This window comes from Hemibagrus wyckioides, linkage group LG16, assembly GCF_019097595.1.
Source record: "Hemibagrus wyckioides isolate EC202008001 linkage group LG16, SWU_Hwy_1.0, whole genome shotgun sequence".
Classification (NCBI taxonomy): Eukaryota; Metazoa; Chordata; class Actinopteri; order Siluriformes; family Bagridae; genus Hemibagrus; species Hemibagrus wyckioides.
In genome coordinates, this window is record NC_080725.1 from 22,025,058 (window position 1) to 22,042,862 (window position 17,805).

General features: G+C 39.0%; 1 long non-coding RNA gene across 1 annotated transcript; it reads left to right on the plus strand.

The window, feature by feature from the left end:
* Positions 1–3,657: 3,657 nt before the first annotated feature.
* LOC131367218 (uncharacterized) lies at positions 3,658–14,247 on the plus strand. Its single transcript, XR_009206905.1, has 3 exons — positions 3,658–3,796; positions 10,715–10,855; positions 12,835–14,247. It is a non-coding gene; the product is annotated as an uncharacterized LOC131367218 (long non-coding RNA).
* The last annotated feature ends 3,558 nt before the right edge of the window (positions 14,248–17,805 follow it).

Below are 17,805 nucleotides of genomic sequence, written 5' to 3' on the forward strand. Positions count from 1 at the left end.
ACCTCCACACACTGACGCCGACACGGCCGAGCTGGAATAGAACAGATTATTATCAGCTACACATTAAAGAAAGGTGAAAAGTCAGAACTTTGCAGCATTAGTGAGCATTCGTTTTAAAATAAAGTGCAAAGTGCTGTCTGGTAAGTATCTCTCTCTCTCTCGCTCTCTCTCTCTCTCTCTCTCTCTCTCTCTCCAGACACTAGCCATATTTACATGCAGCTTAATAAGCAGGGCAGAAAATATCTGAGCAGTTGCTCTTCCTTACTGTACAGAACTATTTTGACTGATTCGTAGTACAGTGGAACCACGGCATACAAATTTCATTCGTTCTTAAGGTGAAAATTTGTACTGCAATTTGAATTTTCCCATAAGAAATAATGTAAATGCAGATAATCCGTTCCAGGCGCCCAAAAATATGACCAATATGAAGCGTATGTAAACTGTATGGCTGCTTACAAAGAACTGATCCAAGCCAAGCATTCCATGTCAAGGGTCCTCACAGGAAGTCGTGCCACCAAGCTTGGGCTAAAAATAGAACAGACCGCCCACACCACCAATCTGTCAACAAAAAAACACCCGAAAAATCACCTAGCTTTTGAACACATGTCGAAGACAACGTTGGTATCGTGGGTCGACTCTTTCAAAACAGCTTTCACTGACTGAAAATAATTTGTAAAAAATTTGTAAACTCACTTCGGTCAGCTTTGCTTGGCTTTCCACTGACACTAACAAGTTTTGAACGGCTCCTGGACGTACGCGCAACTTAGCTGGCATTCGGTTCGGATCGTTCGATGCCAAAAATGCTTTGTATGCTGATGCTAATTTCTTGCAAAATTTCAATCCTTAAGGCAAGGGCATTCACATGCCAGGGTTCCACTGTATTGATGAAATTGAACGTTTGTACTCAATTACATTTCCCCATAAGAAACACTTGTTTTTTATTCCTTCCAATTTCATTTCATTACCACCAGTGTTCTTAAGACTTTTATAAATGTTGTCTTTCACTTAGCAAAGTTAGCAATTCAAACAGGATGAGAAAACTTAAAAATTCGCCATCAAAGATAATGAAGATTTAATTTAGAGGTTTATATGATGGTTATGTAATTCAGCTAGCTAATGAGGCAGCTAGTTTTGTAAATGAGCTAACTAGTTAAGCTTTGTAAACTGGACTGATTTATCAATTTTATCTAGCTAGTTAATTTTGCTTATTGTTGCTAATTCCATCTAGCACTTGTTCGTAAACATTAGCTAACCAGAAAGGTTTGTCTGCGTTACGTGAACATTTTTCTTTACAACTGAGTGCTTATTCAACTGGCTAGTAATGCAGGATCGGGTGTGAGGGACTGTGTATATATGTGTGTGTGTGTGTGTGTGTGTGTGTGGTCAGTTCTTTTAAAAAACATTGAAAAGAACTGTGATGATCTTCCTACAGATTTTGTTCCTGTCAATGTCTCACTGCTGAAACAGAAAAAGAAAAAATGGCTGACGTGTACATGAAGGACTTGAGGGAGAGAGTCACATTAGATTTATTTATTTATTTATTTATTTATTTATTTATTTATTTATTTATTTAACCCACCAAGTGTGTGGGCACAAAGATTAGCAGCCAGGCTGTCGGCTGCCAAATGCCCCCGATTCTCCCGATAGAATTCCTCACCCTGAGAAATTTAGGACAGATTTATTTATTTTTCTTTCTCATTTCATTATCGCACCTTACCACATGATTTTAACTAGCAGTTCGATCAACGGAGTAAAAAAAGTCTATACTCAGGCCCTGATTTACTGAGAGCCCAGACAGAGCTGTGGCTTATTAGCTTGATGAATGAGCTAGCTGGTTAAAGTTTGTGAATCATATGTTGTGAATCAGTTTATTAAATTAGCTAGCTAGTTAATTTATTCATTTTGCTAGTTAATTCAGCCGGCTATTTACATTTTGGTCAATCAGCTTGTTGAATTTTTTAGCTAATTAAGTTTGCTAATGTGCATTAGGATTCATTCCAGCAGAGTTATTAAACATTAGCTCATCTACAGGCTAATTTCTGCAGTAGGTGTGTCAGAAGTGAGTTAGCAGAATATTTTCCTCATGACTGACTGATTAGCAAGCTATCTTATCATGCCGCATGTTTTCATCAGTTTCAAATCATCAGTTTGCTGAATACACTTGAATACGTGAGTAATTTAGGTTTATTTACTGTCCCTCAGGAGATTGTTGTCTCGATATTGCTCATTTTAATGGAGCAAGATTTAGATTTTACTTTAGCGCACTTACAAAAATATAAATACTTGCATCATCCTGTGTACACTGTGTGCTCAGCTTGATCTGCTCAGATGAAGGTCGCTGCTAGAATCACCAAGACAACGTGCTGGCTGACAGTTTCATATATAGAAATATATTATAAGAAAGTTGATTAAACTTGTGAAATTTGGAGTTTATTGTAGACTAGCTGCACTGTTTGCTGAAGGACGTTAATGCGGATACAAAGCAATGAAGGTCTCTCTTTCTTTCTTTCTTTCTTTCTTTCTTTCTTTCTTTCTTTCTTTCTTTATTTCATTCGATATTATTTTCAGATCCTTGCTTCACCGAAAGCACAGAGACTCTTTTTTTATACTTATATGTACCTGTATATACGGGAAAAAAATGAACTTTTAAATCAGGTGAAATTAGCAACAAAAAAACCTTTACTAGCAGATGTCCTAAACTGACCTTAAGCTTATTTACCACCGAGATGAGTTTAGGATTTGATGAGAAATTGAATTCAGATACACTTCATCATGTGTGAAGGGTTAGTAAATCTAGCAAATGCTAACGAGAACACTAGTTCAAATGTCAGTGTATATTGATGTCAATTGATTGGATTTAAAAAACAAAAAAATGCTGGTTGAATTCAACCAGGTCTCAACTGATGCAACTGGGCAAAGAAAAATATCTCAAATCATTTAAGATGGAGGTTTTCCACCTCATTTCTCAGCCAATTTGGTTCCTTGCCAACTAGCGATCCTTGTTAGCTATTTCCGCTGTCCTAGTTTGAACTTAAGTGATTGTGCGGGAATATCGATAGCAACCGGATATGACCTCAGTCGCCAGGGCCTGCTTATTTATTTATTTGTTTATTTTTCCATTGTTAACAAAATGCTAGCCCAGCTAATTTAATGATTATGCGTTTATTATCTTTCCTCATGAAACTGTGCTATATGCTTCCTCCATCTCGGCTTTTCTGAAGGGGTCACGTTGTGATTTGTCACTCTTTTATCATTCACACGTCTTCACCTGATACAAATTTGCAGATCAGAGGTAAATAAAATTGAGTAAACAAACAATGTTGAACGAAATGCAAAACTTCTTCATGTCGAGCTTCTGGTGTCCAGCATTCGTGTATAAGCCACAGGAATGAAAAGTGTTGTGTGAAAATGCCTTCATTCACGAGTTCACCAATTTCCATAATAGTACAAATGCCCAAAAATATTACTTCAAATTCAATATCACCCCCCAAATATTTCTTCATTACCACTTTAACGCAGTACATTTCCTGTGGTAGTTTCCACCATGATTAAATATACAAATTCCTCCTGTGGGAGTTTTGGAAAATGTTCCATTATCCCTTTAAATCCATGAAGAAAGGAAAGAGAAGAGGAGCTCGTGTTGGTTTCTCAGCAGTAGAACAGAAGATTTGTGGCCTGAGGGTCTCGGAATAGCTCACGGCATTTATATACATGAAAGACAAGCAGCTGCATTAGTCATGTAAGTGAATGAAAGGAATCGGGGACGGATGGCTCGGAGGAGGATTAAGTATGATCGGTATATAACATATTCGTTCACCATTCTTCATTTCTGATGGTATTTAGAGCCGGGCTATTTTCAGACCACTGTAGGCATGAGCTTGCCATTTTGTGCCAAACTGCTGGTATGCAGATTTGCAGATTTTTACAGATACACTTCATTATATTCTGATATATATCTAACACCAATAATAATGCAGCTTTTCCAGCGTGACATTGACATTCAATGAATGGATTTTCCGGTGTTAATCCTCACCTCGTATCCACACGGTAGGAAGATGTCTAAAAGGATAGACCAGACATACTGGCTGTTTCTGGTGTCAATTTGACTTCGAGTTGTTGAGTTGTTGAACCAAAAACATGACTTTTCCTATTTGTTCCAGTGAAAGGAAATCTTAATGCTTCAACTTGGACAATTTCATGCTTTGTGGGAACAGTTTGGGGATGACCCCTTCCTGTTCCAACATGACTGCACACCAGTGCACAAAGCAAACTCTATAAAGACATGGATGAGTGAGTTTGGTGTGGAGGAACTATACTATACACTGATATATACTATGTACGCTACCTATGAAACGTGATTCCTTCCAATCGAGCATGTAGATTTCTGTAATTGTAACATTTAATCGTGAAACATTAAGGGTCAGAGCTTCTCCATTGTTTTCTTTGTGTTTCCATGAGTGGGTGAACTATGGATTCCAAACAATACAATCATTTATATCAATAAAATAAATCGACAACCTGATAGCGTGCAGTCTTTCTCTCAGCGTCTAGCAACAACCAATAGGATGTCACCCCACCAGCCAGTGGGAGCAGCGGATATGTTCAGTTCAATTCAGTTTTATTTGTATAGCGCTTTTAACAAAGAGCATTGTCTCAAAGCAGCTTTACATGAGAAACCACATAAGAAAACAACAAACATATGAACAGACAAACAGACAGACAGTCCTAGATGTTATCCCAAGTGAGCAAGCCTCAGATGACTGGGGCGACTGTGGCAAGGAAAAACTCCATTAGATGGTAAGAGGAAGAAACCTTGAGAGGAACCAGACTCAAAAGGGAACCCATCCTCATTTGGGTGACAGTTGTGTGATGCAGATACAGCATGTGTATAGTGTTATGTAAATCCATATGGAGGTTGTTGTCCACAGCGCTGCTTTGAATACCCCAATCCTCACAAGCAGAACCCGGCTGGAGCTGGTCCATCTCCGGATGCCACTGGAGCCGGCACAGTCTCTGTATGCCTCGGGATGGGTAGAAGAAGGGAAACAATGGAACAGCATTAGCGTAGCTGCTGTTCATAATATTAGCAGTACTAGATGAATGTGCATTTAATCAGATGTACTGGAGCACAAGGTTATGGGATGTGTTAGATGTATGTCAGGCTGAAGAGATAAGTCTTTAGTCTACATTTAAACTGGGAGACTGTGTCTGAGCCCCGAACACTGTCAGGAAGACTGTTCCAAAGTTTAGGAGCTAAATATGTAAACGCTCTACCCCCTTTTGTGGACTTTGATATTCTGGGAACTACTAAAAGTCCGGAATTTTGCCATCTTAAAGAGTGTGGTGGATTGTAACGTGTTAGAAGACTGGAGAGATAGGTGGGAGCTAAACCAATTAGAGCCTTGTACATGAGTAGAGCTAATTTATAGTCAATTCTAAACTTCACAGGTAGCCAGTGCAGGGATGATAATATTGGGGTTATATGATCAAATTTTCTTGATCTGTCCGATCTATTCTTTTAGATATCTATGAAAGAAGCCCCATTTCTCACAGCAATGGTTCTGCTTCTGAATTCATCGAAGCAATCCTATGTAGACAGCTAACGCTAAAGCTAAAGGTCATCCTAATGGCTTTAAAAGCAGTATGACACAAATTATGGATGTCAAGGCATCAATTTCTTTCATGCAGAACTTACAATAGCCCTCTTTGTAACCACTACAGCCGGCAGCTTTTATGGGGGGGGGGATTAGCAAGTAGCAGGTGATTATTCTAAAATTGTAGTAGGTGCCTTTGGTGTGTCTGACATCCAGAGCTAACTGCTAAATCTAGAGAGGACTGATAGGCATAGCAGGCCATTTCATCAAAAAATTCAGTACCTTAAACATTAAACATTTACAAATGAAGAAAAACCACTTCCTTCTTAGAATTTATTCAGAAAATATTAGCATATACACTATATTGCCAAAAGTTTTGGGACAATTCTCCAAATCACTGAATTCAGGTGTTGTTTTTGACAGGTGGGGCTCTGTTCTTTAGTTCCAGTTAAAGGAACTTTTAATGCTTCAGCATACCAAGACATTTTGGACAATTTCATGCTCCCAACTTTGTAGGAACAGTCTCTGCTCTAATTCATCCCAAAGGTGTTCTATGGGGTTGAGGTCAGGACTCTGTGCAGGCCAGTCAAGTTCCTCCACACCAAACTCACTCATCCATGTATTTATGGACCTTACTTTGTACACTGGTGTGCAGTCATGTTGGAACAGGAAGGGGTCATCCCCAAACTGTTCCCACAAAGTTGGGAGCATGAAATTGTCCAAAATGCCTTGGCATGAAGCTGAAGCATTAAGAGTTCCTTTCACTGGAACTAAGGGGCCGAGCCCAAATCCTGAAAAACAACACTTGACTTGATGATTTGGAGGGGTGTCCCAAAACTTTTGCCAACATAGTGTATGTTAAAAATAATGCAAACACACAATTTAGACTCACTTTTAGCAAAATCAGTATCACATACCTTGATAAGAACGAGAGTGTGTTGTATAAGGAATAACACACATTCTCATTCTTACACTGTTGCGCTTTTACAGGAAACTAATCAACCACCAATAATTCAAAATGGCAGAAAGTTTTCATGATAGAAATGAAATCTGAAAATCTGCCAATATCTTCTGACCAATCATCATGCTGTGGATTAGCGTTAATTTATTAGAACACACATTAAAAAAAAATCTCAATTACTGCTCTGGAGGGAACAGCTGCTGATGTTCCTGTGTTACTGAAGCTCCTCAGATCCAGATCTGTGATCGTGAAGGAGCTTCATTCAGACGTTTCTCTCCATTATCTCTCCAAGGGTTTTATTACTTTACTCCTGATTTCAGAGGAACTCATTTGAGTGTTTTGCCTCCACTATCTCAGCTCATGAAGGACTTGGTAATTAGCGCCTAAGTGGAATCTGATGAGTTTGGATTAGTGAGAAGCACACAAACGGAGAGAAAAACAGGTCTCAGTGTGAGAGATTTGGAAACACTCAAGCGAAGTGCCTCTGAAGCACTTTGAATGACGTTGTTTTCAGGTAATAATTAGGATTTAATGATGTTAATAAAAGGCCAGTGGTACCATTTCTCCAGATTGAATAAAACCCACTAAACAGCTGGATTACATTTTACACCTCAGTGCTACTGATGTCAACGTCCTGATTGGTCAAAAGGTGTTGATTAATTTCCCGTATCAGCAGCTCTGATTTATATTAATATATTATTTCAGTTAGTTTTCATAATGAAAGGAGACATTTATGGAAGGAGTCTCCAGGGTCAGTGCTGTGTTTCTGTCAGTCAGTTTTCCCCGCATCTTCCTGAACATACAGTAACAAGCTGCATTATTTTCCTATCAAGTGAGAGAAGGAAGAAAGGAAGGAAGGATTCAGTAATTGTCAGAAATAAAATATATGTGGTGTTATAGGACAACATTAGCACTGTATATTTTACTATAAAAGCATGAGGCTGGGTATTTTGTTCCTGATGTGCCTCTGTCTGAACTGATTAAAGCTCCTCTATCCCAAAAAAAATGCGACGTGGACAATCGACCGCAGCCATTCCGCTTTATTGATAACCGACAATAAAGTAATTATGCGTAAACAAAGCACTCTAGCTAAGCAAAGCTGCTGTGTAAATATGAACGAGGGGGAAGTGTGTTCAGAGCTTAAGACGGCCGGGATGAGTAAAGTTCTCCGTCCACGTTCCTGCCAAAGCACACACGTGCGATCGATAGCTTCCTCAGCTGCTTCACACGTGAACAGTTACGCTGCAGCTTTTTCATCAGGGTTTTATTGAGTTTACACGAAAGCGGCCAGAGCTCTAGAGTGATCCGAAGAGAAAGGATACACCGTGTTGAAGTTTCTGTTAAATCATCTTCCAGGACATGGAGAAAGAACCGGAGAGCTTTAATCCTGACCTTTATCACTGATTTTCCTATCTGAATATTCAACGAATGCCAGAATTGATTTAACTGCAAAAAAAAAGGTGAAGAGTTTTATATCTCAAAGGTAACGAGAATAGGACTGCACAAAGGTGGTGAATATTTTAAAATAAACCATGTTGTAAGGAAGATCTTGAACCTGAGAAAAGACAGAAATAGATGTACAGCATGATAAAGACAAGAGAACAACTAAAGAGTGAATCAAAAACTAAAACAATCACTAAAGATATGTAAACAGATCATGTTTCTGATCTAGCAGCCGGGACATTGATGTGTGACCTCAGCTGAAGCCAAAAATAAAGACGTCCTGTAATAAAATCACTCCTTAAATATAGAAAATTCTCTTTTATAGCCAGTATGGTCTTCTTTAAACGGTATATTACAATTCAGAAAATGCTAAAAAAAAAAAAAAAATAGTTAGCATGAAAATCGATGATACCTGAGGTAAAATATATATAAAGCAGTATCAAGTCTACATCCAAAGGTGTCCACCATATACACCGACCAGGCATAACATTATGACCACCTGCCTAATATTGTGTTGGTGTTGCCAAAACAGCCCTGACCCGTCCTGCACTGTGTATTCTGACCCCTTTCTATCAGAACCAGCATTAACTTCTTCAGCAATTTGAGCAACAGTAGCTCGTCTGTTGGATCGGATCACACGGGTCAGCCTTCGGATCGCTTCCCACGTGCATCGATGAGCCTTGGCTGCCCATGACCCTGTCTCCGGGTCACCACTGTTCTTCCTTGGACCACTTTTGAGGGATACTGACCACTGCAGACCGGGAACACCCCACAAGAGCTGCAGTTTTGGAGATGCTCTGATCCAGTGGTCTAGCCATCACAATTTGGCCCTTGATCAAACTCGCTCAACTCGCTTACGCTTGTTCATTTTTCCTGCTTCTAACATCAACTTTGAGGACAAAATGTTGACTTGCTGCCTAATATATCCCACCCACTAACAGGTGCCATGATGAGGAGATCATCAGTCTTATTCACTTCACCTGTCACTGCTCAGAATGTTATGACCGATCGGTGTGTATTTAGAACTTCAGTCTCTAGTTCCTCAGGAGCTTCAGCGTCCCTGTGGACGACCTGTTACTATAGAAACCATAATGTTCTAGAAAACTGCTTTACTGTCAACACTGCTGTTATGGCATATGACATCGGCACTTTCTGACCAAACAGAGTATAGAATTTAAAGCGCTGTTGTAGGTATATTTCTTTTTCAGGTCTTTTTCTTTTTCTTTTTTTTTTTTTTTTGCAGAAACAACTGAAAATTCCGGACTAATGTCAGTCGTGTCAGTTTGAGGTTCGAGTTTGTGGACAGAACATACAGTGAGGTAAAATTTCTGCTTGTCTTAACGGAACACCACGTGCTCCTCCTGTCTGGCCGCGATGCCGTACTCTGCCGAAGGCAGTTTACGAATGTAGACAAACACACTCACACACACAGATGGCAGTTTGAGCAGGAGAAGGCTATTTTATTTATAAGTTGTGGAGGAGGGAGTGAAGAAGGTGAAGCCAGACTCGTTTCTGCGAGTGTCATTTGGTTTGTGCTCCAGAGGGCAAGTTTTTTCTTCATCATTGTGTTGAAGATATTATGGCGTCTGTGGATGCAGAAAGCAAACAGGTTCAATTAGGAGTTACACAGTGGAACCTCGGTATAGGAATTTAATTCATTCTGGAGGCGAGTTCTTCAGGTTGAAAATTTGTATTGCAAAACAAATTTCCCCATAAGAAATTAAGGTGTGTGTGTGTGTGTGTGTGTAATGTAAATGCAGATAATTGGTTCCAGCCACCAAAAATATGACCCATATGAAGTGTATGTAAACTGTACAGCTGCTTACAAAGAACTGACCCAAGCCAAGCATTCTATGTCAAGGCTCCTCACAGGAAGTCGTGCCACCAATCTGTCAACAAAAAAATGCCCGAAAAAATCACCTAGCTTTTGAACGCATGCTGAAGGCAATGTTGGTATTGTGAGCTATTTTCTAACAGCTTTCACTGACTGAAAAATAATTCCTAAAAAAATTCGTACTCACTTCGGTCAGCTTCGCTTGACCTTCCACTGACGCTAACAAGTTTTGAACGGCCCCCTGACATACACACGACTTAGCCGGCGTTTAGTTCGGATCATTCGCATGCCGAAAATGCTTCGTATGCCGATGCTAATTTCTTGCAAAATTTCTGTTCTTAAGCTGAAAATTCGTAATGGAGGGAATTCATATGCCAAGGTGCCACTGTACATTGAACCTGTCCAGTGTGTGTGTGTGTGTGTGTGTGTGTGGGTGTGTTTAGAACAGATGTTTTTATTTTTACTTGATCAAGGTTCAGGCTTGGGGCGTGGCTTGTGTTCAGAATTCAGATTTAATTAGAAAGTTGAGGATAGATGTATTCAGATACAGATATTCCAGTGTAGCTACAGCACTGCTGAGAGGTTAATGCACAGGGGGCGGAGTTTGTGTTACTGCATTAAATGCAATATAGATAGCATATAAAAAAAACTGCAACCCTGCTTGGTCTGGAAAGTGTCTCAGTGGCAGCTGGAACAGTTCCTACTGAAAGAACTCAACAAATCGGAGCTGTCAGGAGTGCCGGGAGGTCGTCTAGCTTCCCACAGGAAGTCCCGTCTCTGGCGTGAGGGTGAAATGTGTTTCCTTAACAGGCCGCTGCTTCTGTTCCTCCAGGGCAGAATTAGATCATCAGAAATTGGATGTTGTGCCTGTTTCTGTCACAGAAACACTGACCAGTCGTTCATCTTTCATGCGGTTGTGAACAACAACAAGAACAACAACAAGACACCCCTCCAGAGACCAGAGACTGAGACACTGCACCAACTGGAGATACTTTAGAGGGAGAAGAGAGAAATAAGAAACTGGTGAGGGACTAAGTGTTTACAGCTGCTGTAATGTAAGTAAGAACTGTTCTTTGTACTGGTCTGAGCTGGTTTGTTATGTTTTTTTAACTGGTCTGAGGTAGGTTGTGCTGGTATGAACTGGTTCCTGATGGTGTCTGATATTTTGAGCTGGTTTTGGAGGATTTCTGTGGGGTTATTATTGTGTCTAGTGGTTTCTGCTGGTCTGAGCTGGTTTCTGCTGGTCTACACTGGTTTCAGGTGGTTTCTGATGCTCTTAACTGGTTTCTGCTGGTCTGAACTTGTTTGAGCTGGTCTGAACTGGTTTCTGCTGGTCTTAACTGGTTTGGGCTGGTCTGAACTGGTTTCTGCTGCTTTCTGGTGGACTGAACTGGTCTCTGCTGTTCTGAACTGGTTTCAGATGGTTTCTGATGGTCTGAGATGGTTTCTGATGGTTTTCGAATGTCTAAGCTGGTTTCTGCTGGTCTGAACTGGTTTCTGCTGATTTCTGAGGGTCTGGGCTGGTTTGTGCTGGTCTGAATTGGTTTATGATAGTTTCTTTGAGTTCAAACTGTTTTCTGTTTAATACAAAATCATAATGGTTAGCAACTTGCCATATCGGATTTGGGATAAATGTACAGTTATAGAAAAATAACCCCAAGAATAACCTCCACTCCAGTGTGGAGCTTCACCACACCACTCCAAATGTTTTATTCCTTACACTGTCTGAAAGCTCCGAGAAAGTTCTACCACAGCATGCAGCAAGAAGTAAATATTTCACTGCTGCTTTCAGTTAGCGACAGGCTGCCTGTTATAGAGAGCTGAAATTCCTCTTCACTCGGGCTGAATGTTGTAAATGTTTCTCAGCATTGAGTCACAAGTTCAAGGCCAAGGTTCTTTTCTACCCTGAAATGATGGGTTTCCCTGTGAGGATAGTACAGTCTGTACACTTAAACTAACGGACACCAACAAAAGCAGTCCAGCTGGTGTCCCTTGAGTTGTGGGGCAAGTATTATTACTGAAAACCAGACTTGTCTCAGCTAGGCTGCTGGAAATTGTGGGTTTGTGCTGGTTGGAGCTAGACTGAGCTGTCTGGCAACTGGTCTGAGCTGGTTTCTGCTGGTCTGAGCTGTTTTTTTTTGCTCTTAATTGATTTCTGATAGTCCAAGCTGGTTTCTACTGGTCTGAGTTGGTTTCTGCTGGTCTGAACTGGTCTGCACTGGTCTCTGAACTGATCTGGTTGGATCAGAGTTGATCCAACCAGTTGGATCAAAGTTGGTTTCAGTTGGTTTCTACTATGCTTTCCTTTTGGTCTGAGTTGATTTCTGCTGGTCTTAGCTTGATTGTGCTTGTCAGAAATGAATTGTACTAGTTAGAGCTGGTTTTATTGTCTGAACCTATTTGTGCTTATACAAACTGGTCTGTACTGGTCTGAGCTTGTTTTTTTCTGGTCTGACTGTTTTGTGCTGTTCTAAGCTGGTTTATATTGTGTGAAAAGGTTTGTATTGGTATGAGCTTGTTTCTTCTGGTGTGAACTGAATTGTGCTGCTCTGACCTGGTTTTATTGTCTGAACCTATTTGTGCTTATATGAACTGGTTTGTGCTGGTCTGAGCAGGTTTCTTCTGGTCTGAACTAAATCGTGCTGCTCTGAGATGGTTTATGTTGTCTGAACTGGTTTGTGCTTATCTTAACTGGTTCATACTGGTCTGAGCAGGTCTGGTTATATAAATCGGTTTGTGCTTATATGAACTAGTTTGTGCTGGTTTGAGCTTGTTTCTTCTGGTCTAAACTGGTATGTGCTGGTCTGAGCTGTTTTTTTGTCTGAACTGGTTTGTGCTGGTCTGAGCTGGTTTTCTCCGGGTTTCCTCTATGGTTTTTCTAGTCTTGTGCTGGTCTTGTTAGTTTGTTCGAAATGTTTCTATCCATCATGTCTTAAAATAAAAATCATGCAGTATGAGCAGCAGAGATGATCTAAGATGTTTTTGTTCTTCTTCTATTTCAGCAGGTATTTTAGGATTTCAGCAGTGGCCTTGAGCCAAGTGTCTGGACACGCGGAGTGTGTGAGAAGCTCATGACCCTCCACCTCCCCAAAGACTTCCTCATCCCAGCTAACAAAACAAGCATCAATAATGTATTCTAGTGCTTCTGCTGTGACCGAAATCCTGAGTGACCAGTGGGTTTCTCCTCTCACACACACACACACACACACATTGTAAAAGCTATGTATTAAATGCATGCTGATGCTGCGGTCTTTTGAACTAAATAATGAAATAAATAAAGTGCTTGCATTTTGCTGTGATATAAATAACATAAGCAGATCCTCTTTCACCTAATTTCCCTTAAATCTCTCTCTGCCTCGGGGAAATGAAGAACTCTTCATTTTAAAGGAATAAACCCTCATGGTGTCACACTGTTATATAAAAATAATGAACGGCGGGGTTCCAGGAGTGACGTGTCCATCAGGCTGATGTGCGTCTCCAGCTGATGTTACTGCAGTGACGCCACAGTGTGAGGAGAGAAAAATGGCGCTGACTGAAGGTTAAACAATTTCTCTATCTATCTATCTATCTATCTATCTATCTATCTATCTATCTATCTATCTATCTATCTATCTATCTATCTATCTGTCTGTCAGTCTCTTTCTTTCTTTCTTTCTTTCTTTCTTTCTTTCTTTCTTTCTTTCTTTCTTTCTTTCTTTCTTTCTTTCTTTCTATCTATCTATCTATCTATCTATCTATCTATCCATCCATTCGAGGCAGAAAGTCAGTGTGCATGAATCTAATCCACTCCACAGGAAACGCTTTTCTGTAAAGTGTCAAAAGGAAACACAGCCACAACCCCCTCCAACACACACACACACACATACTCTCTCTCTCTCTCTCTCTCTCTCTCTCTCTCTCTCTCTCTCTGTCTGTATGCAATAACGGCATAAACAGCATCATTATGTTGTTGTTTTTTTTCCCTAATCTTGTTGTGTACACAGTATTTACAGCCATTAAGGAGAATAATAACAATAACTGAATCCTCAGAAGGACGACTGCTTTATTACACTGCAAATAAAATACAGGTAAAAGAGCGTGTCATTATGGGCTACACGTGCTTTACACGCACAATAAAACACTCAACTTCACACAAAATAACAAGATTTCAGAAACTCGGAGCAGATGAAGGCTTTCCAGAAAGCTGCTCCTGCTTCCTCACTCCCATCTGACAGACAGGGGGGAAAAGTCACATACCATCAATCTTCTCCTTACAGAAAACTCACGTGGGGGGATCACACGTGGGTGCTTTCAACGTGACTGATCATGTACACTTTTCACTTTCGGCGCATGTTTTCATTTTCATCTGATTCAATTTTTCACATTTGATTCATTTATTCACGTGTCATTTTTTCAATTAATTCATTTTCTGTAAGTGATTCTTTTAACATGATTCATAAATGATTCATTTATATATTTTTTAACATCTTATTCCCATATAGTTACGTGATTTACTTTTACATTTGATTTTATTTTACATGAAAATCTTAATTATTCTTAGTGATGTTTATAATGATTCAGTGTCATTTTTGCATTTGATTCATTTATTCGCATGTCATTTTTTCACTTGATTCATTTTCCATAAGTGATTCTTTCTACATGATTCATTCATTCATGTTCACAATTCTGGTAATGTGTAATAATATTTTTACACACAATTTATTTTTCACCTGTTGTCTATATATGATTTTTCCCCACATATTCTTGACATATTTTATACATGGTTTAGGTGTTTCCATGTAATTTATTTATTTATTTATTTATTTATTTTTACATTTGATTCATTTTTTTTTACATCTTATACAATACAGTTATGTGATTTATTTTTACATTTGATTTTATTTTACATGAAAATCTTAATGAATCTTAATGTTTTTCAGAATGATTCAGTGTCATTTTTGCATTTGATTAATTTATTCGCATGTGTCATTTTTCACTTGATTCATTCTCTCTAAGTGAATGTTTCTACAGGATTCATTCATTTCTACACTTGATTTGTGTATCTTAACAATTCTGTTCACATGTAATATTATTTTTTATATGTAGTTGCATGATATATATTTTTTACATTTGATTTTATTTTACATGAAAATCTTAATGAATCTTAATGATGTTCAAAACGATTCAGTGTCATTTTTTATATTTTTCATGCATCCATTGTCATGTCACTTTTCACGATTCATTTATTTTCACGTTTGGATTCAACGTGTGGTTTTTATCCGTCCGTTCGCATGACAGCTGAAATGGATGTGCTGAAGGAGCGTTATTGTACAGAACGACTTCCCTAGCCATGACACGCAAATGTAGCGTGTGGTCCGAGCATCCTTGAGCGAGTGAAGGACTCTGATGTGTAGTGAACAAACCCGCTGCGCTGCGGCTCCGGAGCCTGCTTCGTGATTCATCTTCAACATCCTCATATCGATTCGTGATTCATCTCAATAGATAAATAGAACCTAGAGCATGGAAGCGTTGAATCTACAGCACCTTGATCTTCACTTTCCCTCGAAATCGAATCATTTAAAAATCAGATTACTTCGGAAATGATCGATCCCTCAATCTTTTTCCCTATAATTTGTCTAGTATAGCTTATAAAATATTTGCAATACTCCACGAGAAGTTGCGTCATCCAATTTTCCAAGACCATCAGAAGAAGATGAGTCTTTCTTTTTTATTTGTGTGTTTATTCTTTCTTTATGAGAGATCAGTTTTATCCGCTTGCTCTTTCCATGATGTTGCATGACTTCGTTTATCACATCATATATCCCTCATGTCTGTAATGGATGTGTATTTTATTTCCTTTATTTCTTTCTCTATGCTGATATGGATTGCTGATACATGTTTTTTTCTTCTACAGGTGACGTCTTCTTTAATGGCGTTGGGATCGAATAGTCTGAGTTCACACGGCGGTCTGGAGTGCCTGCTTGATCTTTTAATAAATCTGCGTTTGCATTTAAATCCTCTGTGATCTCCTGATCTGCCTCTTCTCATTTTCATAGGTTTGGATCATAGCTTTGAAACATTACGCCACAGGAAACAGAGCCACCGTAATGTCTTTTCTATGAACATGGGATATTAAGCCTGGTTATTTTCCTCTAGCCCACTCACTAATGAGTGGGCAGGGTTTATTCAGTTAAACAAATCAATCTACTCCTCGTAGTAATGAGGTCACTCCTGTCCCCCTGATGTTAATGACTTTCCTTTAAAGCACATGCAGAGGTGTTTTATTCCTCTTTTTTATTTCGTAAAGGTTTATCTATTTATAGTTACAGTGAACAGTTTATAATGTTACAGAGAAACTGAAAGGTTGATCTCTGACATTGTTAAAAGGACAGAGAAAAAGAAAATAATATCACTATAGTTGCTATAGTAACCATTTGATTTGTAACTGTTTCTATACTTCTATAGTCTATAGTAATTGTTTCTATAGTAACCCCTCTATAGTTCTATAATCTATAGTAACTGTTTCTATAGTAAGCACTCTATAGTTCTATAGTCTATAGTAATCGTTTCTATAGTAACTGTTTCTATAGTAACTGCTTCTATACTTCTATAGTTTATAGTAACTGTTTCTATAGTAACTGTTTCTATAGTTCTATAGTCTATAGTATCCAGCCTATAGTTTTATTATCTATAGTAACAGGGACAGTAGTGTAGCTACAAATCAATTTATCGTTTCTATAGTAACCATTATAGTTACTATAACATAGTTTCTCTAGTAACAATGCTATAGTAAACATTTCTATAGTAACGGTTGATTAAGGTCTTATAACAATAGCATAGCTCACTTTATCGTTTCTATAGTAACCATTTCTATAATCTATAGTAATTGATTAATTTGTAGTGTAGCAGCAAATCAAGCTATTGTTGCTATAGTAACCATTCTGTAGACCTATATTCACTGTTTCTTCACTGTAACATTTGATTACTTTCCCATAAGAGCAGCAAACTTCCCCATATCAACCATTACACACGTTTTTAATCAGTTCATGTCAAGCATTCCTCCTACAAAGTCCCTGTGAATGGGCTGTTACTATAGTAACCATAATTATTATACTATGACTGCAGTATAGAACATTACGCAAAACCTTCTGACCAATCAGATTTGGGAATTGGACACTATGTCAGCTGAAACACAGAGCTAGAGTACTGAGTTGTTTTGAGGAGTGACTTTTTTTCCCAAACCACTTCTTTCCAGTCTGTTCGGAAAGTAGCATAATCCGAGATTTACAAAAAGAGGCGGGGCTTGTGACTTGTAATCCAGCGCACTTAACTATCAAACCAAACTGCCTGCCTAATGAGACGATAATCCTCTCTCTCTTTCTCTCTCTCAGTGGGATGTAGACAGAAATGAAGAATTTCTGCATTGTTTTGCCTGAGTGTGATTTCTCCAAGACCAACAAGCCTACCTACACAAACCTCCGGGAGCCGTAGGTCCGTGTTGCCATGGGTACAACGAACCCACTGGCAGCAATGCGTCCATTTATGAACAGAATTTATCTGTTAATCTGTCTCAAATTACTCAAACAGAATTGGGAAAGTGAATTAGATAGCAGGCAGGGTGCAGATATTTTTAAAAAAATAAAAAACCCTGCTGTAACGGGAGGAATATGACACCGGCATGTGAGCTAATGAGGTAGATCATCATATGGAAAAGACTTTTCTGGAGCTCTGGTGCACACGAGGATCTCGGCTGTGGGTTTTTTTTTTCTGTAGCTCAAATTTTAGCCATTGTAATAAATTTTACATCCCGAGTTAGATTTCAAAAACCTCTGCAGCGGTTTGAATGCATCATTTATATTTAATACATCAGGCTGCTATAATCCTCACCTGCCCTTACCTGGTAAGCAGAACTCCCTCCTCACACCATCCTGGAGCGCACTGCTCTCCTATAATATTTTTCAAGAACGAAATAAAACACTCCGTTTTGCAGTGTT